Source organism: Oryctolagus cuniculus, chromosome 1 (assembly GCF_964237555.1).
Source record: "Oryctolagus cuniculus chromosome 1, mOryCun1.1, whole genome shotgun sequence".
In the NCBI taxonomy this organism is placed as follows: Eukaryota; Metazoa; Chordata; class Mammalia; order Lagomorpha; family Leporidae; genus Oryctolagus; species Oryctolagus cuniculus.
Window position 1 is genome coordinate 213197635 of NC_091432.1, and position 23841 is coordinate 213221475.

The 23841-nt window shown below is 48.8% G+C and overlaps 1 protein-coding gene and 1 pseudogene across 3 annotated transcripts in view; both read right to left on the bottom strand.

The window, feature by feature from the left end:
- Positions 1-23841, bottom strand: part of PTPN3 (protein tyrosine phosphatase non-receptor type 3) — a 157523-nt gene that overhangs the window by 114379 nt on the left and 19303 nt on the right. The window contains exon 1 of one of the 3 annotated variants that reach the window (XM_070055413.1): positions 584-607. The exons of the other annotated variants lie outside the window; for them this stretch is intronic. The gene's annotated coding sequence lies outside the window, so the exon portion shown is untranslated. Of the gene's footprint in view, positions 1-583; positions 608-23841 lie in introns of those variants that run through there. 3 annotated transcript variants of the gene reach the window in all.
- On the bottom strand, positions 14953-15170 carry LOC138844958 (large ribosomal subunit protein eL39-like; annotated as a pseudogene).

A 23841-nucleotide genomic window follows, 5' to 3' on the forward strand; every position in this document is an offset into this window, starting at 1 on the left:
AACGATTTTCCAGTAAACTGGATGATTACTTAGGGTACAAGTGGAAAAAGGTTGAAAAATTCTGTAAAGATGATGTCGACCCGTTCACCGAGAGCAGATGGAAATACGGGAAAAGAGAAATAGTCTGATCTTTTGGAGTAGTGGGTTTGTGTTGAAAAGTTTAACTTTTTCAGAAGTTGATGCCTGTCATGACGCTGTGTTTGCCTGAATACACATTTAAGCGCAAACTAAAATTTTTTATGTTGTGAGTCTGGTAACAGCTGCTTTCTTGAGCTCAAGTGTGGTTAATATTTTACGCGTCTTCTCCCTTTAATTTTTACCATCCCCTACAGTGTGGGTGTTTTTAAAGGTCAGTTTTACAAAAGAGAAAACCGTTTAGGAGGTGTTCCTAGGTATAACAGACAGGGTTAGGATTTGAGCTCAAGCTGGCCTGGCCTCAAAGCCAGGGCCTTGGGTTTTATTGTTCACTCTCCTCTGGGTAGCAGTTTCCCTTGTGTTGATAAGAGAAGCCACCCGTTTTCGTTTTGTGTCTTTCCTGCCTTGTTTTCTCTATCCTTTGATGTGTTCAGAGATTACAGATTACCTTTTAATATCCTGGTCGCCTGTTACTGTTTTATTCTTGGGACCAAAGTGTTGAACTCCATCCTGTGCAGCTGTCGCACCTGGGGTGACATGATGTGGTTATCAGCAATGACACTTGATCTGATATCAGGAGCTCCCACATCTAGCGCACACGGGGCTTTGGGGTGGCTTCATAATCCTCTTAGTCTGTGGTGGAACTCAGCCAAATCTAGAGCAAATTCAGGCCCTGCTGTGGTCAGACTGTATTGAGTCTCAGACATTGAGAGTGGGCCAGACAGAACCCACGCGTATTACTGTGCCTTGGCCTCACGCCACCCAGGGACACCGCAGGATTTTGCTGTAATAGGTCGATGGTGAGCTGATGTTCCTGAGGATGTTTGCTGAGAGCAACCCTGGGGGCCTGGGAGCAGGCCTCCTGCTAACAAGCACACACAAAAACCAACTCTCTTAGGCCGACACCGCGGCTCACTAGGCTAATCCTCCACCTTGTGGCGCCGGCACACCGGGTTCTAGTCCCGGTCGGGCGCCGGATTCTGTCCCGGTTGCCCCTCTTCCAGGCCAGCTCTCTGCTGTGGCCCGGGAAGGCAGTGGAGGATGGCCCAAGTACTTGGGCCCTGCACCCCATGGGAGACCAGGAGAAGCACCTGGCTCCTGCCATCGGATCAGCGCGGAGGGCTGGCCGCAGTGTGCCAGCCGCAGCAGCCATTGGAGGGTGAACCAACGGCAAAAGGAAAACCTTTCTCTCTGTCTCTCTCTCTCACTGTCCACTCTGCCTGTCAAAAAAAAACCAAAAACAACTCTTTTAATCCTGCTGGTACGCTGTACCTGGCCCAGACATCGACTGAGCACACAGTGATAGCAACAACCCAAAGAGGGTGGTTTTGTTGCAGAGGAAGATACGCCACCCACGGGATATGCATCCCTAAGACAAATTCACGTGATACTTAAGAGGAACAAGAGCTGAGCAACAGGCAGGGTTATTAGCAGCATTCCCAGGAGCTGTCACTGGGGTCGGAAACCTGGTGCCTGGCGCACGCGGTTCATTGACCGGGGCAATTTGTGGGAAGAGCTTCCTGGAAGAATCACCGAGGATTGTCGTCTGCGTGGAGACTCAGGAAGTCTGGGCACCACTCAGCTGCTTCGGTGATTTAAGAGGCAGGGCTCCCAGCTCCCAGCTGACTCACTACTGCTCATCAATTATTTGTGCTGTTAATGTGAGCTCATGAAGAGCTCAAGAATCCATAAATACATAGGCAAATGGTGCTGGTATAATGGCATAAAAAGAACATGATGTAAAATTGTATGCATGATATGGACTCGACTGTACAAATTATAAGTTTGAACCATAGCAGATGGCCATTTTGTGGATCACACATCATTGGAAATTGGTAAATTCCTATATTTCAACTTAATATATACCCAAAGAAAAAAGAGTAGAAAGAACTGGCCTAACATAAAGGATGGCTGTACCTGGATGTTGCCATTTATGGCTAAAGTTGCAAACCACAAAGGGATCTTTCATATATCAGAAGAATTTCAAGTCTTTGTGTTTATCTGTTTCTTTATATGTCTTTATAGTTTGCTAAATCTCAATTTTTCATTTATTTGAAAACCAGAGTGTTACATATTTCTGTTAGGCTGTCACAAAACACACCAAACACCGGAGAAAGGGAAAGAGTTTATTGGAGGAAACCCAGCAGACCGGAGGGAAGGGGCGAAGAAGGAAAAGAGAAGGAGAGTATAAGAGAGAGAGAGGAGAGGAGCTATCGAGGAGAGGAGAGATAAGAGAGATGAGGGGGAGAGCACGTGCTCAGAAACAAGTCCTTTTAAAACTTTGCTGGAGGGCGGGCAGGGAAGCAGGAGCAGCGAATCCCATTAGGATGGGGGTGGAGGTGGGGGTGGAGCTTGACAACTGCTGTTGGGCCATGTGGCCACCTGGCTTCCAGCACTGGCTTGGGGGGCTGGGGCATAGGATGTAAATCAGGGTGCAGATCAAGCCATGGATAAAACTGCAGTCAGTTTCCTAACACAGACAGGGATACAGAGAGATCTTCCATCTGCTGGTTTTCTCTCCAAATGCCTGTACTAGCAAGGGCTGGGCCAGGCCAAAGCTAGGAACCCGGAACTCCATCTGGATTTCCCACTTAGGTGGGACCCAAGAATTTGAGCCATCACCGCTGCCTGCTGTGGAGTATGTAGGCAGGAAGCTGGCGCAGAAGCGGAATGAGGACTTGAACCCAGGTACTCCACTGCAGAATGTGAGCATCCCAATTGGTGACTTACCCACTGCACCAAACTGCCAGCCCACTAAATCACATTTTACAATAAGCATGTTGCTTTTATTATCAGATAAAGTAAAGAAAAAGGTTGGTATGCTGAAGAAAATGATGTCCAGAGAGGGAAAATGGCTACTTTGGGATTGTACAAAAAAAGTGAGGGACTCCTTTTGTGGAGCAGGAAGCTGGTTCTGGCAGTAGACAACGTGGGGTCTCCAGCGGTGACAGATGGTGACAGGAGTGAGATAGGGGAAGAGGTTGTCAGTGGTCTGTCAGGAGCATGCAGAAGGGGCAGGTGTTGTGGTGTAGCAGGTCAGGCCACTGCCTGCGATGCCAGCATCCTGTATTTTGCTGATTTGAGTCCCAGCTACTCTACTTCAGATCCAGCTCCCTGCTGATGTGCCTGGGAAAGCAACAGGAAATGGCCCAAGTCCGTCTTGGCAGAAGATGCTTCCGACTTCTGGCTTGGGACTGGCCCAGCTCTGGCCATTGCGGCCATCTGGGGAATGAACCAATGGATGGAAGATCTCGATCTCTCTCTAACTCTGCCTTTCAAATGAATCTTTTTTTTCCCCCAAAAAAAGAGCATTCAGGAGAAGTGTTATTCAGGACTCTGTGTTATCTTAAAGCTCCTGACTTTGTGCGTCTAATGCTGAAAAACAGAGATTTAAGCCTCACGTTTTACCCACTGCAAAATGTCTTTCCATTGCAAATTACCACTGTGAAAGAGGAGATCTGCCTGCAAAACGGATTTGCATGAGTTCGTGAGCAGGGATGGGGCAGTTGTTGTGAATTAAGCTGTAGAGAACTTTCATTTTGTAAGCACTTATGAAGGATCTGCTGTGTGCCTGGCACTGCTGTAAGTGCTTGGGAAACGAGTAAAGAGAACAAGCAAAAGTCCCTGCTTGCATTTTAACAGGCGCTACCGTGAACAGGAAGTATGATAAACATGATAAATAAATGCACTGTAAGGAGAAGGGTGAGGGTGAGGGGACAGTGAGGAGGGCGGGGAGCTGCAATTTTAAAAAGGATTGAGAAACTCAAGCACTTAAGCAAACATGGGAGCAAAGACCTGAAGGAGAGGGGGGAGTTATTCATGCAGATATCGGGGCAAGGATCTCGTGGGCAGAGGGAACAGTCAGTCCCAAGGCCCTGGAAACTGGGGTGGGGGTGGGGCAGTAGAAAGCTTCGCAGGGCCAGTGAGGGGTGGGGGGCAGTGTGGCTGGAGGCAGAGGGGTGGCAGGGGCCAGCACCTGAGAGCCCTGTCTTCCTCTGCCTGGGGTGGGTTCAGTTTTGCAGTGTGAGCTCACCAGGAAGCCCCGACCAGCTCAATGGCTACCACATGTGCTTATCAACCCATCCAGTGGTGCACACTGACCCTTTTGATGGCCTCTTGATGCCAAGTGGGTGATAAACACAGCTTCTAGTAAGGGAAGCAAAGCTCTGTAGCAGCCCTCGTTATGAGGGGCCTGCCACATGATGTAGATTCTGCATGTTTCTTTAATATTCTCATAAGAAAGGGGAAGATAATGTTCACCAATGATCTCAGAGGAGTAGCAGACCTTTGAGCCCCTGTGCGTGAGGGGCGGGCATTTGGCATAGCGGTTGAGATGCCCCTTGGGATACCTGCGTCCCACGTCAGAGTGCCTAGGTTTGAGTTCTGGCCCTACTTCTGATTCCAGCTTCCTGCTAACACACCCTGGGAGGCAACAGATGACGGCTCACGCAGCTGGGTCCCTGCACTCATGAAGGAGACCCAGACTGAGTTCTAGGGTCCTGACTTTGGCCTGGCCCAACCCTGAGTGGTGCATACATTTAAGGAGTGAACCAATGGATGGGAGATTTCTGTCTGGCCCTCTGCCTTTCAGATAAATAAATAAAGAAATTTAAAACAAAGCACACTTAGGTGACCCCTCAGGGTCCATGGAGTTTGAAGAATGCTCTCTGGCACACGTGCTGTAGCACTGACAGAGGGCCAGACCTTGCTAGTCTCGCTGCTTAGGCCTAGGGACATTGAGATCCTGGTCTGCAAACCCAAAGCAGTGAGGAGGCTTCCACCAACGGAAAGCTGTGGCTGTCGAAGCGAGGGGAGATGGACAGAAGGCAGAGATCGGAACTTGGCATCTGGCATGGTGGTTGACCTTAGGTAGGCAATGGCCTCACAGAAAGAGGTGGTGTCATCTTACAAAGTCCAGGGAGAATGGCTCTGACAAGTTCTCCCGAGCACACCTACCAGGTTCTTATACTGAAAACAGAAGGAGAGCGAGCCAAACAGCCTGGTCATGCAGAATAGTTATCCAGGGCTCATGACTTTGAGAATCTAACAATAACAACCAAACAGTGGTGGCAAATAGAAGAGTGAGGCAAGGCAGGGACAACACAGAAGATGGTGTTTCTCCGCATGCAATCCAGGAACCACACTACTCAATGTCACCTTCGGGGAGGGAGAGTTTTGGGGAAAGCAGACCCCAGGCTTTAGCCCAGACCTACTGAATCTCTGGACGGGGGAATCCAGGAACCTGCATTTTACAGTTTACTAAAAGACTCTTCAGCATAGCAAAGTTATATACACTGGGAGCATAGTCCGAGTCATAAAATAAGGCAGGGAAATTTTACTGCGATAATGAACTTGTAGGTGTCACTGATGTGTGGATGGTTGGGACTGTGGATCAGAGCATCAACTTCTTAAAGGAGGTGCAAAGGGGTAGGAGAGAGAGGAAGAGGAGATGGGAGAGGATGATTCCTATAGGTGAATAGGGACCCTGAGCTGTCACTCTCCCCTTGACCTTGGGTCTCTAATGTCATCCATACAATATTTCCCTGGGTGGGGAGTAGGATGACCCTGTAGGCCAGCGCCTCAGCTCAATAGGCTAATCCTCTGCCTGCGGCACCAGTACACCAGGTTCTAGTCCCAGTCGGGGTGCCAGATTCTGTCCCGGTTGCCCCTCTTCCAGGCCAGCTCTCTGCTGTGGCCAGGGAGTGCAGTGGAGGATGGCCCAAGTCCTTGGGCCCTGCACCCGCATGGGAGACCAGGAGAAGCACCTGGTTCCTGCCTTCGGATCAGCGCAGTGCACCGGCCGCAGTGCACCGGCTGCAGCAGCCATTGGAGGGTGAACCAACGGTAAAGGAAGACCTTTCTCTCTGTCTCTCTCTCTCTCACTGTCCACTCTGCCTGTCAAAAAAAAAAAAAATAAAATAAATAAATAAAAAAGATGACCCTGTGACTGAGGAGGAGGGGATAAAGGGGTACTAGTGCAGTGGTGATGTTTGATAAGAGAAGTGAATCTCAAACACATCAAAGTATGTAGGTTACACATAAAACAGGCTAGAGAAACCATTACCTCCTACAGAGGAACTAGGTGGGTCAGGGTGGGTGGAAGGATGGAAGTTTACTTTTTGCCATACCCTCTTTCGTATCTTCTAAATGATGTATAATCCTTTAAAATAAGCTTTCACTGGGATAAAATGACAAAGTCTGCAGAATATATTTTTTTTAAGGTTTATTTATTTTAAAGACAGAGTGACAGGCATGGAGAAAGAGAGAGAGATAGAGAAAAGAAAGCTCTTCCGTCCACTGGTTCACTCCCCAAATGGCCCCAACAGCCAGGGCTGGGCCAGGCTGAAGCCAGGAGCCTGGAACTTCAGCGAGGCCTCTTGCATGGGTGGCAGGGGCCCAGGCACTTGGGCCATCTTCTGCTGCTTTCCCAAGTGCAAGAGCAGGGAGCTGGATCGGGGTGGTGCAGCTAGGGATTTAAGCTGGTACTCCAACACGAGATGCCAGCATTATAGGTTGTGACTTAACCCATTGGGCTGCAATGCTGAGCCCCCTGTATGATTTTTTTTAAATTGTTTTGTTTACCATTTCAACTCCCTCTAAATCTTGCTGACCAAATTCAAAGCCCAGGTTACTTGAGAAGTCAAGGCTCCAGCTATGACCAGGGCATAACAATGTACAAACTTTGCTTGAAAGAAATAGCTGTAGTTCAGAAAGTCATACTCCTATGGGGAATTCACATGGCTGAGGGATGGAACAGAGGAGAGAGCTTTTGGACAGAGATAAAAAAGAAAGAAAAATGGTTTTGGTGACCTCAAGATCAGGAATGGTACTTGCCTGACACTGTTGGTAACAGAATGGCCAGATAGGTGACATGGAGAACTTGAACTACCCAGGCCTCTGCTGCAAGATGATCCTCTGAAAACTTGCTCTTGCTTGGCGCACAATATCCTCCCCAAGAAGCTGGAAATCTGACCTGGGCCTAGGAAAACAAACTATGCTCCCTACTCCTGGTGACATTTTAAGAACGGGGGATACTGTTCTGCTTGCCCAGTGCTCTGGTGGCCTTCCAGCACTGCCTGGATGACACATCACAGGATTTCCTCAACTGCACCCTGGCGTCCTGCTGGGAGGTCTTTCTCATTTTTTCCATGGTACACACAGTTATTGCATCACAAGCCAAACAGACTGTCCAGTGATGCTTCTGTAAACATGAGTCACATGTGAAGTTAAAGGGTTCTGTGTTCAGCCAGACAGTGGAGATCCCAAAGCACGTATCCTGCACACAGGGGGTGTGGGTTGAGGTGCTGCCCAGGGACTTGCCTCAGGCAGCAAGGCCCGTGCAGATCTGCTCCTGGTCATCCCTCACTTCTCCTCCAGGGGGAAGCTCTCCAACTGTCCTGTCAGAAAATGACTCTTTCTCCATGTACTCAGCTCTGTTTTTGTCTGTTTTCTGTTGCTATAACAGAACACCTGAGATTGGATAATGTATAAGGAAAAGAGGTTTGCTTTGGCTCAAGGTCCTAGGGACTAGAAAATCCCAGATCTGGTGGCTGCATCTGGTGAGGGCCTCACATTGCATCATAAAAAGGCAGAAATCAGAAGGGACAGCCGGCTCCACTGGAAGAGACGAAATATGAGGGGCTGCCTTGCTTTGTCACAACTTACCCTCTTGATAACTAATCTAGTTAGTCCTGTGAAAATTAACCCAGATCTGTCAATCTCTCAGAGAAGGGTACCTGCCACCTGTCAGCAGGGTTTAGAATCAAAGTTCAACAGGAGTTTGCAAGGGAACCAACCATATTAAAACCATATTAAAATCATAGCAACCTTCTTGGGCTTCTCTTGGATGGGTCCTTGATACCGCCATCTTGGCCAACCTTGGTCATTCCAGCTCAAGGCCAGGCAATCTTTCTGGCCTTCCCTTAAATAAGGAAGGGCACCCACACCAGCCTCCTGAAGCAACTCGTGCTGCCATCTCTTCCTGTTGAAATTCTACCCATTCTTTAAGTCCATCTCAGAAACGACCCCTTCTCTGGTTATCTCCACTGGTTACGCATTTTCCAGCCCCTGTGCCCTACGATGTTTGCTCTCTCTCTCTCTCTCTTTCTTTTTTTTTAAATGCTTTTCATCACCCTTGATCTGCACTTGGTTATGAATGTACATACCCCTTTTGGAAGGTGCTTGGAAAATTCCCTGAAAGATTTTCCTGATGCCACAGAGACTGTAACTCTTATCTCTAAGCAAAGTGCATGAAGAGCTATGAATCCTTTGTCCAAAACCACTTAACCTTTCTGCAGTGAGCAAGAGAAGCTATGTTGTATCTCCAGGTCCTTTGTCAAAAAGTCCTCCCAGATGGGCCGGCGCCGCGGCTCACTAGGCTAATCCTCCGCCTTGTGGCGCCGGCACACTGGGTTCTAGTCCCGGTCGGGGTGCCGGATTCTGTCCCGGTTGCCCCTCTTCCAGGCCAGCTCTCTGCTGTGGCCCGGGAGTGCAGTGGAGGATGGCCCAAGTCCTTGGGCCCTGCACCCGCATGGGAGACCAGGAGAAGCACCTGGCTCCTGGCTTCAGATCGGCGTGGTGCGCCGGCCGGCTGTGGCGGCCATTGGAGGGTGAACCAACGGCAAAAGGAAGACCTTTCTCTTTCTCTCTCTCTCTCTCTCTCACTGTCCACTCTGCCTGTCCAAAAAAAAAAAAAAAAAAAATCCTCCCAGAATTTTGCTTGCTAACTTGCTAATTAATTGTCCCATAGATGGACAGGGATACAGATAGAAGTGGACATGTGTCCAGCAGTGTTCCAGTGAGGTACAAGTACTCTATAAATGGACGTTACTGTGTGCTCTCAATTTCTTACCTGTGTGAAATAATTAAACAGGACATCCTCCCTGCCCTTCCACACCTGAGAGTTACCTACTTGTACTATCAGAAGGTCTACAGGTGAAGGGCTTACCCTTTGTTGTTTACCTGCATTGCTGAGGGAGCTAATTCCAAACCAGCTCTGGCACCCATGACCTCCGTATTTAGACAGAAGAACTGGAAATAACATCGCTAGAATTCCTCACAGAAATTACCAGGGAATAAAGGGAGGCTAACACCCTCTTGATGTCTCATGTGCACATTTACAACCATGGGAAGCTGCCCCGATTTTGTCAGCTCCAGTGACAGTATCTTGTCCTCACACTACAGTAATGCATTGAGGGCAGTGTCTGTGTCTCTCTCAATCTTGCACCATCTGCAGTAACCAGCTCTCTTTGCATAGTCAGGCTCAGAGGCCCCTCCTTTTACATTTGGATTCCCCTAGATTGACAGTTTGACACATAATATACCATTGAGCGAGTCTACTACCCCAACTGCAAGCTTGCTCACATCTTTTCTTCTTATACTAGGCATCTGAATGGAGTCTGGTGCTTACTAAGTGTGTGATGAGTGAGTGAATTAGTTGAAATTGGATTACCCTGTTGATATGCTCAAGCCAAGCTAAGTCCCTTGCCTTATTAAGGCCAGTGTATTTTACCCATTACATTTGGCTCAGTGATATAACAAATTGTACATAATACTAGTGCATACTTCAAATGCCAATTCATATGAGGGAATAATTTCCCAATAGTGTTATCTAGATTCTTCTTAAGTTCCCTGGGTTGAGGTCAGTCTTTGTAGTTAGTTTTGGGTTCCTGACCCAAACACAGCCTGTGCCAGTTATGAAAAAAAAAATCAGTTTTCCATGGTTTGGATAAAGAGGCGACCGTGGGAACGTGTACACCTCTGTCTCTAGTTCTGGTAAAATCACTGAAAAGCCAACCCAGCCTGGCTCTCCCACGTACCCACACGGAAATGAGGATAGATGAGGACTATCGAACAAGAGGAAATGGAACAGAGGAAATGGACCCATTTTGCAAGGCCAGCTTTGGCATCTGGAGCAGAGGAAAGCACTGGTCCCACTCAGAAGGGAATGATTGCTTCAGCTTTTTATTAGGAATGACTGAAGTAATCTTGCAAACTGTACTATATAAGGAAAAAATGTGGACCCAATTCATTCAAAGGAAAAACTCAAATGCAGATAAAAACTTATGAACAGAAATGAGTCATTATGGCCTTTTTAATTGCTAAAAATATGAACCAAGAGTCTGAATGAAGATAAAACAGTATGTCTCATTGATTATTATGTAACTCAAAATTGTTTCACAAAGGGATTGTAATGACATGAGCAAATGCTAGTGATACAGTTTGCATGAAGAGGGTTATACACAGCTGTGTTCACAGCATAACTGTCAAGAAAAATGCACTTATGCACATAAAAAGTCTGGAAGACAATAAGCTGAGAACACTTATTTCTAGATAATGACATGGACAGTGATTTTAATATTTTTGAAATTTTTCTTAAAAACTACAACATACACATAGTACTTCAAAAGTGAAAAGAAATATTTAAAAAGTTTATGCCACCAAGAGCAAACACAAAAGTTCAACTTGTTCCCAGAAACAAATAAATTAAATATGAGCAGACTTAAAAAAATATCAGATGAAGGGGCCTGTGTTGTGGTGCAGTGGGTTGATCTGTGGCCTGCAGTGCTGGCATCCCATTAGGGCACCAGTTCTGATCCTGGCTGCTCCACTTCCCTTCCAGCTCCCTGCTAATGCGCCTAGCAAAGCAATGGAAGATAGTATAAGTCCTTGGGTCCCTGCACCCACGTGGGAGACCCGAAAGAAGCTCTTGGCTTTTGGTTTCGGTCTGGCCAGCTCCAGCCATTGTGGCCATTTGGGGGGTGAACCAACAGATTGAAGACATCTCTCTTTCTGTAACTCTTTCAAATAAATAAATAAATGTTTAAAAGAAATGGGTGAAATGAAATTAAAAGGTTTTCAGTCCAAAAAGTTCAAAATCCATGTCTATGAGGGGTCATCCAAAAGCTCAAGGAAAAAAGCTTTGCATGGAATCCCCATGAGTAAGGATGCCCTTAAGCCATGGAAGTGCTTAGCAAGGTCACTCAGGAATTTAAACTGGAGAACAGAGAGGGGAGGGTGAGAAGAGACACAAGGAGACCCAAGGTCAATAGTCAGCCAGAGGAACCTATGGAACCCAGTGCTCTGCAAAGGAGTAACCCCCTGGCGTCCACCCTGTTATGAGTGCCCCTCCCACGCTGACACTGAGGGTGGCCCCGTGACCTGATTCATCCCTGGGCATCAGTGCACATGACTTTCAATGCTTTATGGGCATTTACACTTTGAGCTGGGCCCCTTAAAATCCCGAGACCACCCTGCCATGAAGAGGCCTGGTATTAACAACTCCACGGAGAGAGGGCAGCCAATCCCAGAGCAGATTAGTAGAAGAATCTCCCCAGCCACCACATTAAATCATGAGAAATTTTTAAAAAGCCATTGTTGTGTTTAGCTCAGATGTCCTAGGAGTGGCTTGTTATCCGCAGCAGATAAGCAAGGCAGCCCCGACAGGAACTGCTGGTGCTCCTTGAATTCTTCCCTTTCCAAAGGACTTTGATTCCTGGCTCACCCAGACCCAGCTGAGGGTCTGTTCTGATTCTCTTTGAGAGTCCCAGCTTCCATATGGACCCCTGGTGCTCGACCGGGACCCCACCTTATTGTAAGGGAGTGCTTGTTAAGCCCTAGCATGCAAAGAGCTGAGCCCAGGTGCAGAGTGTCTTTAGGGCAGGGAGGTTGCTGGTCTTGTTCATTATTACATCCGCATGCCTGGAATGGTGTCTTATCACACAGCAAGATCTTCAGAAATATTTGTAGGAGGCTGCTGTTTGTGACATAGGCATCCCCGTATCTGAGTTCCGTTCCGAGTCATGGCTACTTCACTTCTAATCTAACTTCCTGAATGTGTCTGGGAAGGCAGCAGAGGTGGCCCAAGTACTTGGGCCCCTGCCACCTGTATGGGAGACTCAGCTGGAGTTCCTGGCTCCTGGCTTTGGCCTGGCCTATTTCCGGCCATAATGGACATTTGGGGGAATAAACTAGCAGATGGGGGAATTGCTCTGTCTCTCTCTCTCTGCCTTTCAAATAAAAAATAACTAAAAATTAAAACATAAATTCAGGGGCCTACCTGTGGTGATTCTGATTTAGCAGGTTTGGTCGGATTCCTGAAACTGACTCATTATTAAGCCATCTGAGGCAGGTGGCCTAAGAACTGTATCATCGGGGCCCCAAGTTAACCTTGAAACAAAAAGAGGCTGGTTCACCAATTTTCCAACTGACTGCATCAGAATCACCTGGGAAATCTGTTAACAATATTGACTCCTGATCCTCACCCCCAAGTTACCAGGGCTGAAGATCCCTGGAGGTGGCGGCTCCCCATCTGTATAATTCAAAAGTACTAAGTGAAACGCAAGTAGCAGTGGTAGTGGTGGTGGTGGTGGTGGTGGTGGGGCAAAGCCTGGGGATTAAATAGTTTACCTATTTTAGGTAATCAATCAGGGTTCATTGTGAGGCACTTTGCTTCTCCTAAGAAAGAGTAAGCCAGGCCCCTGAGACTCTGACAGAAAATGCTTCTGGAAACCCTAGACTCATCTTTAATTCCTGCCTTCAGTGTCCAAAGCCTGCAAGATCTGGGCCCTCCTTCCTCTGCTCCTCTTCCTCCTCCTCCTTCCCCAAACACTAAGGCTGGTTCACCTGCTTCACCAGCCCTGGCTCAAGCTGGCCACTAGATCAGGAATTTCTTAATTCCTGTCCATCTCCACCCACTTGGATCTTTTCTGAACCTTTGGAGCTTGTTACTGTCTCCCAAGTTCTGGCCACATGGAACTGGCCAGCCTCTGTTTGGAACCCAAACTGGACATATACCCAGGCCCCCCCACAGCTGGTTGGAGTTGGTGCTTAAATCTCCACCACCTTTCCCCCGTGAATCCAAGCTCTTTGAGGACTGGGAGTTTTCCTTGTCCATCCCCTTGTCTCCAGTCCTGAGTGCTGTGGAGCTGGAGCTAGGAACTGAACCCAGGCACCCCAATATGGGTTATGGGTGTCTTAGGCTAAATATCTGCTCCTAATTCTGAATTTTCGGTGCCTACCAGGCTCCTGAGCTGGATGTCCCACAAATGCTTCAAACTCAACAAGTCCCAAACTAACAGACCAACTCCATCCCACACATTTGCTCCTTATCTATTGATTAGTTATCTGCCAATTGCCTGCACCCCAAATTCCATATCCCAAGACCGTGTCCAAGAAAATGACATGTTCTCTCCCTTCAACTTCCACAGTATTTCCCCAATCCTTCCCAAGGTGCACTTTCTACTTCAGGAACTCTTTATCTCTTGCCAGAGTTCTTGCAAAAAGCCACCTCGTTGGTTTGCCAGGTTCGTCTCATTTTCCTCCCAATACTGAAAACATGTCAGTGTTGCTAATGCACAGGTCTGAACAAATTCTTCCCCTGCTTGAAAACTTGCAATGGCTCCCCGTTGCTTACATCCTGGATGAAGCTCCAGCTCCTTAGTGTGCTCTGTATGGCTGGTAAAAAACTCATTTGACCAGATGCCATCTCTGGGAAGTGAGACTGTGAGGAAGAGGCAGGAAGGGGCATGAAGGAATGACCAGCACTGACAGTATGCCATCCACTGTTGTAGGTTCTGGGGACCCAGTGAAGACCTTGCTTTGATGGAGCTTCCGTGTGAGGATGGAAACAAACAGTACCATTGATAGCTGCTTCTCAGACGACCAGGTAGCTAGTGGTCTATCCTGAGAAATGAGGAGTGTGACAGGATGTTACTGGCTCCAATTCCTTGCTGTTCTTTGTAGCCCTGCTTTCCCACCAGAAGTAAGTGGACTTTTCTCTGCTTGACTTTGGGCTTGGCCATGTATGTGACTTGTTTTGGCTAATGGGATAATAGCAATGTGAGACAATTTGGTTCTTGAAAATGCTTGTGTGAGTAAACTTGTCTCTCATGAAAAAAAAAAAAAAAAGATTGCCCCATGTGTCCTGCTGCTCTCAGAAGAATGAAAAAAAATTAAGTTAGAACAAATTTGCAAATTATGTTGTTTATTTTTTTAAACAAAAGGCTTCACATATCTATAACTGAGGCAATCTATGAGTGTAGAGCATAGTAACAAAGAAGAATCGGGGGCAACACTGTGGTGGAGGGTTAAGGTGCTGTCTACAGCACTGGGATCCCATATGGGCAGGCCTATTCAAGTTCTAGCTGCTCCACTTCTAAACCAGCTCCTGCTGACGTGCCTAGGAAGGCAGTGGAAGATGTCCCAAGTGCTTGGGCCCCTCCTACCCATGTAGGGGACCCTAAGGAAGCCCCTGGCTCCGGACTGCAGCCTGGTCCAGCCCTGGCCATTGCAGCCATTTGGGGAGTGAACTGGCAGATGGAGGATCTCTCCTGTCTCTCTTTGTCTCTGTCTCTCCCTCACTCTGTAACCCTGCCTCTCAAATAAATAAAATCAAAAGAGAGGCAGGTTATAGACAGAGCAAGGGAGGGACAGAGAGAAAGGACTTCTATCTACTGGTTCATTCCCCAAATGGCTGCAATGGCTAGAGCTGGGCTGATCCAGAGCCAGGAGCTTCTCTGGGGTCTCCCACATGGGTGCCGGGGCCCAAACACTTGGGCCATATTCCACTGCTTTCCCAGGCCATAAACAGAGAGCTGGGTAAGAAGAACAGCAGCTAGGACATGAACTGGCGCCCATGTGCGATGCCAGTGCTGCAGGTGGAGACTTAGCCTGCTATACCACAGCATTAGCCTCTAAAATCTTATTTAAAAAAAAAAAAATCAGGTTCCCAGTGAAACCTAACTTTATCAGCTTAATACAATAAGATGGTAGTGATCTTGGCGTAGCATAAATATGTGTGCCATCTCAGGCAATTCCTTATACGCCCAGCCTGGTTCTTCTCCAATGTCTCCACATGGAGTTGTACCTGATTTTATTATGGTTTTCATCTGAGTCCTTTGGGAAATGGGACAGTTTTGCTTTTGCTTGTTGGCCAGAAATCGCTTGATCCTGAAAGTCTTGTAAGAAGACATGGTGAGAAAGAGTCACCCACATGCATTACATTAGCAGAAAAAAGGCTCATGTTGTTTTAAGACACTGAGTTTTTGGGTTGTTTGTTATGCAGTATTACTGGGACAAGAGCTGACCGATACAAGGGGCCCTAACTCCATCCTACAAGAGATCTACTTGGTGTCTCTGCATTAGTGGGACTGCCCCTGAGGGACTGGGCTGCTGCTGGGGGGAATCTCCCTACTTCCTTACTTCCACACCGAAGCCCTTCCACACGAGATGTATGCTAATCTAGCTGTTGACATCACCATCTAAGAAACCTGAGTGTGTTTTTCCCTGGTGCCCTGAAAGGGCTTATGACGTGTCTCTCCCATCTGCTGTGAGGTCCTTGAGGGGCAAGCTTGTTTTTGATTGCTACTCAGCACAGAACCTGGTAGAGGGTCTGGTGAGGTCTGTTAGTGGTGTGTGCAGAGAATTCTCCATTGCTTGGGATGCCCACATCCCATGTGATCATAGGTTGGAGCCCCGGCTGTACTGTTTCCCATCCATTTCCCTGCTAATATGACTGGAGAAGCAGTGGAAGATGGCCCAAGTGCTTGGGCCCCTGCCACCCATGTGGGAAACCTGAGTGGAGTTCCTGGATCCTGGCTTCAGCTGTAGCCATTGTGGCCATTTGGGGAGTAAACCAGTGATGAAAGATCTCTTTCTCCCTCTCTCTGTCACTCAACTACATAAAATGTCTTTTTAAATTCTTAATAACTATTCTCAAGAATAAAAAAAAAAGAAGCCACATGTAATTCCTGTTAAAACTAGCAAGTTGAGTGAAGTAGTCTGTCCTGGGTTCTGTCTTCCAAACCCCTTTCCCTGCCAGAGACTATGATTTATTCAATTTATCTGTCTAGCTTCCCGCCCCCTCGCTCTGTCAGGTGCTAAGCTGTGAAGGCAAATAAGGCACAGCTGATCCTTGTCCAGAGCTCCCAGGCAAATGGAATAGACAAGTAGACTATTAGAAGGCAGTGAGACAAAATCAATCAGAGAAGTGGGGGGGAGGGGGGAGGTACCAAGGAAGCACAGCCTGATCCAGTCTGGTGGGTCCAGGGAGATGTCAAGGACAAGATGACACTGGGATGAATTAGACAGGCAAGTTGATCAGGTAGAGGAGGGAGAGGACCTTTGGGGAAGAAGGTGAGCAAGTACATGAACTTCAGGTCCATCACGAAGGTGTAAGGGCGGGGGATGAGGGAGTGGGCAGTGGCAGGAAATGAGGTAGAAACTCAGGCCTGGCCAGGTGTGAAGAGCCTTGTATGCTACAGTCAGGAGCCTGGGCTTGTTTCTGAGGACTCTGGGGAGCACTGAGGATTTTAGGGGAGGGGTATAACATGTTCAGATTTTAAAAATTCATTTAAAAGGGAGAGAGAGAGAGAGAGACAAAATGCCCTCAACAGCCGGGGCTGAGCCAGGTTCAAGCATGAGCTAAGAATTCAATCCAGGTCTCCCATGTGGGTGGCAGAGACCCAAGTATTTGAGCCATAGTCAGCTATCTCCCAGGGTGCTCATTAACAGGAAGCTAGACTCAGAAGCAGAGCTAGCACTCAAACCCAGAAACCCCAATATGAGATGTGGGTGCCCCAAGTGGCATCCTAACCACCTGCATAAATGCCAGGTGTCCAACCCTGGGTTTCACATTTTTGATGATCCCTCTTTCACAGTGGCTTGGGAGGGGATGAGGAAGCAGCAATACAGTTTGTTGAGTGACATGGGGAGGGGGGATGGTGAAGATAGCCTGATGGGCTGGTGAGAGACAAGAGAAGTGAAGGGTGGGAGAGTAGGAAGCCGAATGGGCAGGCCTAGTCCCTCAAGGATGGGAGACAGAGAGGAAGGCATAAGATCAGCTCCCAGGATTCTAGGGCAGATGGTGACAGCACTCACTGAGGTTGGCAGCCTTGAGGGATGGCCAAGGAAGGGAGATAAGTCCTCTCAGGCTCACATGGATGGGAGGGGCCTCTACATGTTTGCCACAAAGGCACTGGCTACCCAAAACTCCGGTGGGATGAGCATTTGGGTGTCAAAGGTATGTGGATGGGGTTGAAGCTGTGGGTTTGGTTTGGATCTTTGCCTCCCCAGAGCTGGTGCTTGCAGAAGCACTGAAGAGGCATTTAGAGCCTGGGAAGAATCCCTGGATGGCGGCCGGCGCCACGGCTCACTAGGCTCATTGCTTGGGATGCCCACATCCCATATGATCATAGGTTGGAGCTCCGGCTGTACTGTTTCCCATCCATTTCCCTGCTAATGTGACTGGAGAAGCAGTGGAAGATGGCCCAAGTGCTTGGGCTCTCTGCTGTGGCCAGGGAGTGCAGTGGAGGATGGCCCAAGTGCTTGGGCCCTGCACCCCATGGGAGACCAGGAGAAGCACCTGGCTCCTGGCTTCAGATCAGCGCAGTGCGCCGGCTGTAGCGCACCGGCGGCCATTGGAGGGTGAACCAACGGCAAAGGAAGACCTTTCTCTCTGTCTCTCTGTCTCTCACTGTCTACTCTGCCTCTTAAAAAAAAAAAAAAAAATCCCTGGATGGCATCTAAAGCTGTTCTAGGAAATCCCAGTGGGGCCCATCTTTGTTCACACTTGTGTTGCCAGGTGCTCAGTGGTAGTGAATGAATGAATGAGCTTCAACGTCCTTTGGAAGTTCTTGAAGGGGAACCAATGTCATCAGGCCCCATTTCCTGGGCGTGATTCTGTAGATGCAAATTAAGCAAGTTCAGGATCCTCTCAGTCCCCCACCATGGGAATGGCGTTTTAATACAGGGGGTTGAGCCACAGCAAGCTTTGCTGGCATCCCATGTGAGCACTGATTTGAGTCCTTGCTGCTCCACTTTCTATCCAGCTCCCTGCTAATGCTCCTGGGAAAGCAGCGGAAGATGGGCTCAAGTGCTTGAGCTCCTGCTACCCATGTGGCAGACGTGGATGGTGTTCCAGGCTCTTGGCTTCAGCCTGGTATAGCCCCAGTCATTGTGGCTGTTTGAGGAGTGAACCAGCAGATGGAAGATCTCTCTCTCTGTGTCTCAGCCTTTCTGTGTGTCTTAGCCTCTCTCTCTCTCTCTCTCTAACTTTGCTTTACAAATACATAAAATAGGCCGGCGCCGCGGCTCACTAGGCTAATCCTCCGCCTGCGGCGCCGGCACACTGGGTTCTAGTCCCGGTTGGGGCACCGGATTCTGTCCCGGTTGCTCCTCTTCCAGGCCAGCTCTCTGCTGTGGCCAGGGAGTGCAGTGGAGGATGGCCCAAGTGCTTGGGCCCTGCACCCCATGGGAGACCAGGAGAAGCACCTGGCTCCAGCCATCGGATCAGTGTGGTGTGCTGGCCACAGTGCCCCAGCCGCAGCGGCCATTGGAGGGCGAACCAACGGTAAAGGAAGACCTTTCTCTCTCTCTCTCTCTTTCTCTCTCTCTCTCTCTCACTGTCCACTCTGCCTGTCAAAATAAAATAAAATAAAATAAAATAAAATAAACCTTTTTAAAAATGAATTAATTCCATTCCTACTGCATCATTTACATCACTCCTTCGTGAAAGTGGTTCTCAGAAATCCATCACCTTGGGGGGACACCTTGACCTACAGATTCCCAGTCCCCACAGGCAGATATTTTGATTTAGTAGGTCTTGGTTGGACCCCAGGGGTCTGCTTTCAAAACTGGCTCCTGGGCTGGCACCGCAGCTCACTAGGCTAATCCTCCGCCTGCGGTGCTGGCATCCTGGGTTCTAGTGCTGGTTGGGGCACCGGATTCTGTCCCGGTTGCTCCTCTCCCAGGCCAGCTCTCTGCTGTGGCCCGGGAGGGCAGTGGAGGATGGCCCAAGTCCTTGGGCCCTGCACCAGCATGGGAGACCAGGAGGAAGCACCTGGCTCCTGGCTTCGGATCAGCGCAGCGCTGGCAGTAGCAGCCATTTGGGGGGTGAACCAATGGAAGGAAGACCTTTCTCTCTCACTGTCTATAACTCTACCTGTCAGATAAAAAAAAAAAAAAGAAAGAAAAAAGAAAAAAAGCCGGCTCCTGAAGTGGTTTTGATGCCAGCGTGGTGTGGACCGTGTTCTGGGAAACCCACTTATCCTGGATGTTCTCCCTCTACCCATAGCCACGTGCTCTTTTATTTATTTGCTCTGTGCCTGGGGAAGTTGTTTTTTGTGGCCTGTACCATCCAGGTTTCTTTGTCCTCTCAGGCTTCCATTCAGTTTCAACCAATGAGAGGGAATTGTAGGGGATGGCAGGAGAGAAAGAAAGAGAATGGGCTCTCTGGCTGCAGCTCTCCTGGAGCCTTAGCTCAGCTCCCCTCCATCCCCTCTTCAGGCTTAAGGACCAGGGTGTCTCATCACCATCTTTATTTCCTTTAACCCTGCACAGAACTCTTCAAACGATTCCTTCATTACATGCTCTCCAGTTGCTTTTTGGAGTGTGCCCTCTGCCTCCTGCCAAGACAGCAAAAGGAAAACATTGGCTGGAAAGAGTAGAGAATTCTGGGCTCAGTGCAGTGCAGTTCAGTTCAATTCAGCAAACATTTACTGAGCGAGGTCCTCTCTGCCAGGCTTTGTGCCAGGAGCTGGGGGCAGAGAAAAGGATTCAGATATAGGACTGTGGCCTGCAGAAACTTCACAGCTTCCTGGTGTTAGATCCTTGAAGTGCCCGGTGATGGTGGGATGCATCCGGGGGACATTGGAAGTGCAGGTGGTGCCACAAACCCTGCTTGGGACAGCAGAGGCTTCTAAGAGCAGGTAACACAGAATGTAAGTGGGCAGATAGAAAAGGAGGAAGAGCAATTCAGGGAGAGAATGATGATGAAGATGTGAGTGGCAGTGCCCAGTGCAGGTGCACGGGAAGTGGCATGGAGGCCCACTCTGCTGAGAGGCAGAGGGATATGGCAGTCTCAGGCTATGAGATGCTGCCCTGAGTCAAATGCAGGCAGGGTGCCCGCACCTGCAGGTGACCTGTGTGGCCTGGGTGGTCCCCAACGCCTTCCCAATTGCCACAATTTGGGCTTCTTTCCTTCTAAAGCAGGTCAAACTCACCAACCTTTCCTGCCACCCTCCAGAGGGAGTGAAGACGGTCTTGGGTACTGGGACCATATGGTTAAGACAGAAACAAGGTTCTGGCTGGGATGTGCCATAGACCTCCCATGTGGGACTTAGCATTCTGCAAACCATCTCCATTGACTTTATTTTCTTTAAAAATGTATTTATTTATTTGAAATGGAGAGAGAGAGAGAGAGACCATAAATACCCACAGCAGCCAGGGCTGGGTCAGGCCAAATCCAGGAGCCTGGAACTCCTTCTGGATCTCACACATGAGTGAGACCATCACCTGCTTGGACCATCACCTGCTGCCTTTCCAGGTGCACTAGCAGAATTGGAAGTAGAGCAGCTGGGACACAAAGCAGCACTCCAATATGGGATGTTGACTTCACAAGTGGTAGCTTAACCCACTATACCATAACTCCAGTCCTTTCCATTGACTTTAAAGGAAGTTGACTTCAGAAAACTTCTATTTATCCCTCAAAAGCCAAATGAGATTTCACTTCCTCCAGGGAAACTTCTCGGAACCCCCTAACTAGTGCTCCTTCTCTTATATTCATTTCAGTCTCCAGTAATTTGGATGCTCGCCAGCCTATCTGGCCCACTTGACTACCAAATCCTCAAGCAAGTGGCTCTGTTCAGTTTGTCTCTTTCTCTCCAGGACCCTGCATGAGGCCATCAGAAAAATATTACTTGAACTGCATTAAAAGGAATCCTTGCTGCAGATGAAGTAGTAGTGACAAAAGCGATGTTATCAGCCCTGTGTGAGGAATGAGGAAACTGTAGCCCAGGGCAAAGAAGGGACTTGCTCAAGACCCAACAGCCCATACAGAAGAACTGGGACTCAAAACCAAACCAACCCGCTGACCGCAAGGGCTGGGCAGTACACAGTGGGGCTCCGCACTCCTGCACGCACCACACTGGGCAGCTGACCAGTGCTCTGCCGCCAGGGGGCGGGGAAGAGCACACATCTTCGTGGTGGGTGGAGCAATTGCTCCTCGCCAAGAACTGCTCAGAGCACACGTGCAGTAACTCACCTAGCCCCGACAGCAGCCTGGTGAGGGAGGTGTGTGGACATTGCCCGACGTCGCAGATCAGGATCCAGGGACTCGAGCAGTTTGGAAATGCATCCAGGATCAGACAAGAAGTGGAGGCAGGAGTTGCACTCACACCTAGACTTACTCCAGAGCTCATGGAACCATTGCCCTTTCCCCAGGAAACTGGGCACCAGCATCGGATTTAGGGAGAAAGAGAAGGCGTAGCCAAGGTTATATTCTATTTGTAAGAAATAGGCCTCTAGATCGTGGCTCCTCTTTCCTCCTCTCCCTCAGTAAAAGGAAAAAAAAGAAAAAAGAAAAAATAATGCTTTAGAAACATCCTAAATCCCACACATTGAGAGTCTGGGAACAGTCACAGCCATACTGGAACACGCTTGCTTAGCTACCGAGGATTTGTGTGCTCCTGGGCGCAGCTCTGCCCTTCTCTGGGCGCCATCTCTTTCCTGGTCTCCTTTTTTGCAGAGCCCCTTCAGGGGAGTGTTAGCATTCGCTTTTGGATTACCAAGGACTGGGTCCTGTGTATCCCGCACACAATCTTTTTGCGCCCTCTGCTGTTCAGTCACAGCAGTGTCCGTGGCCTGGTTTGTTGACATTGAAAAGGCCAAGGGGTGAGGCAGGCAATGGGCGGCAGCAGGCAGCCAGCCATGAAGCACGTCCCCAGGAGTCTATCGCCTCGTAAAGCAAAAACCAGTGCTATCCCATCCCATCAAAGCCTTGGGAGCCCTGTTCATCCTGCCCACACAATTGCAATCATCCTCCTAAGTGCTTGCTCCTGAGTGCACGTGCACACACACCCTCTGCACCCACGCACCGCACCACCTCTATTATCACACTGTGTGATAATTGCCTGTTGACAGGTCTGTCTCTTTCAGCACGAGGCCTGCTGTGACGCGCCTTCTTATGCTTTCCCTGCCCCTCGTAGAATGTCTGACAAGGAAAGCCTCCACTCCAGCTTACTGATTGGATATTGGATGGAGGGAAGAATGAATGAACCAATGAAAAAGGACACAAGGTTAGAGATGGAGAGGAGCGGTGAGCAGAGGAAGTTCTGAGTTTGGAACTAGAGAGCCTCGTGTTCAGCAAGGTTCCCAGCCAAACTCACAGTGCACTGGCATCTTTTCAAGATTGGGATGCTGGGCACAGTAGGTTAAGCTACTGCCTGCAGCGCTGGCATCCCAAATGAGCACAGGTTGGAGTCCCGGCTGCTCCACTTCCACTCAAGCTCTCTGCTAATGCTCCTGGGAAAAGAAGCAGAAGATGGCTCAAGTCCTTGGGCCCCTGTCACCCATGAGGGAGACTCATAAATTTGGGGTTCAGAAAGAGGTCAGAAAATGAAAGGAGAGATGGAGACTTTTGGGGTGCTGTTCAGGGTGCTTGTCATGCAGGTGGGTTGCCCTTGTGAAAAGCATTGAGCTGTACACTTATGTGTACTTCTGACTTGTGCATCTTTCTCAACATCTACTATACTTCAGTAAGTTTACTGAAATTGAACTTGAGAGACATGAGAGATTCATATGCCCTATTCCAGGGATAGAGGCAGGTTGCTGAGTATTTTTGAGTTTTCTCCATTTACCATCTTAGCGTCTTGCTTCTCAATGACCCATTCTACTGACACTCATCTCCTGTGGTCAGACCCGCTGGACTTTGTTTCAGTGTTGGAAAACTCTGGACTACTCCTTCTTGAAATACTCCTGTCCTGTGGTTTCTGGAATAATGTCCTCAGTCTCTTGCAGGTGTCTCTAACAATAACCTTTCCTTGATGTTGCTGAGTGTGCTGGGCCTGCCCTGTTTCGACCTCTGCAAATTCTCCCTGGATGATCTCATCGTCTCTCCTGGCTCTCTGTGCTCATGACTCATAGATAAACATCTCGAGCCTGTACCTGCCTTGCACATTGTGGACCATTTATCCAGCCTCTTCTTTGACATCTCCACTGGGCCACCTTAGCAGGAACTCCACTCAGTAAGCTCCAGGACGGGTTCTTTCCCTTTCTCTCCCTATCCTCACCTAGAAATATATTCCTCCTTCTATGCTCCTTATGTCAGTGAATGGCCCCATCATCTCCCTCGGACCTGAGCTTCATTCCCTGTTCTAGGCTCTGTTAGTGTTTGGGAGGCATTCTCCCTTTCTCTCGTGGAACAGAGCATGCTTCCACACTCCATTGACTTTGGGCTTGTCCACAGGCCACATGACAGTTCCTAACAGAGGCTCTGGTGGCGTCATGATGGGAAGCATCCGTGCTTCTGTTTGCCCTGGTGCTCCTCCCATGCGTCACGAGATGAGCATGCTGCAGATGGCTCTTACAGCTTCAGCCTAGGTCCCTGAACGGGAGATGCATGGGACAGACCTGAACTTGTCCTGGAAACTGCGGCTACATGCAGCGGAGCTAGGTTGATCCAGTGGACCCACAGATCCGTGGGCAGGAAATAAATGTTTATTATTGTAAGTCATGAAGATCGGTGCACATTTCCACTCCCCATTCGCTGCATCCAGCCAGTTCTACCTCCTTTGTCTGTCTTGATTCATCTGATTTTCTCATTTTCCACTGCTGCTGCCCTAGTCTATGCTTTCTGCGTCTCTTGCTTAGGCTCCTGCAAGCCTCACATTTGAACTTGTTTCTTCTAAGCTAATCTAATCTCTACTGCTG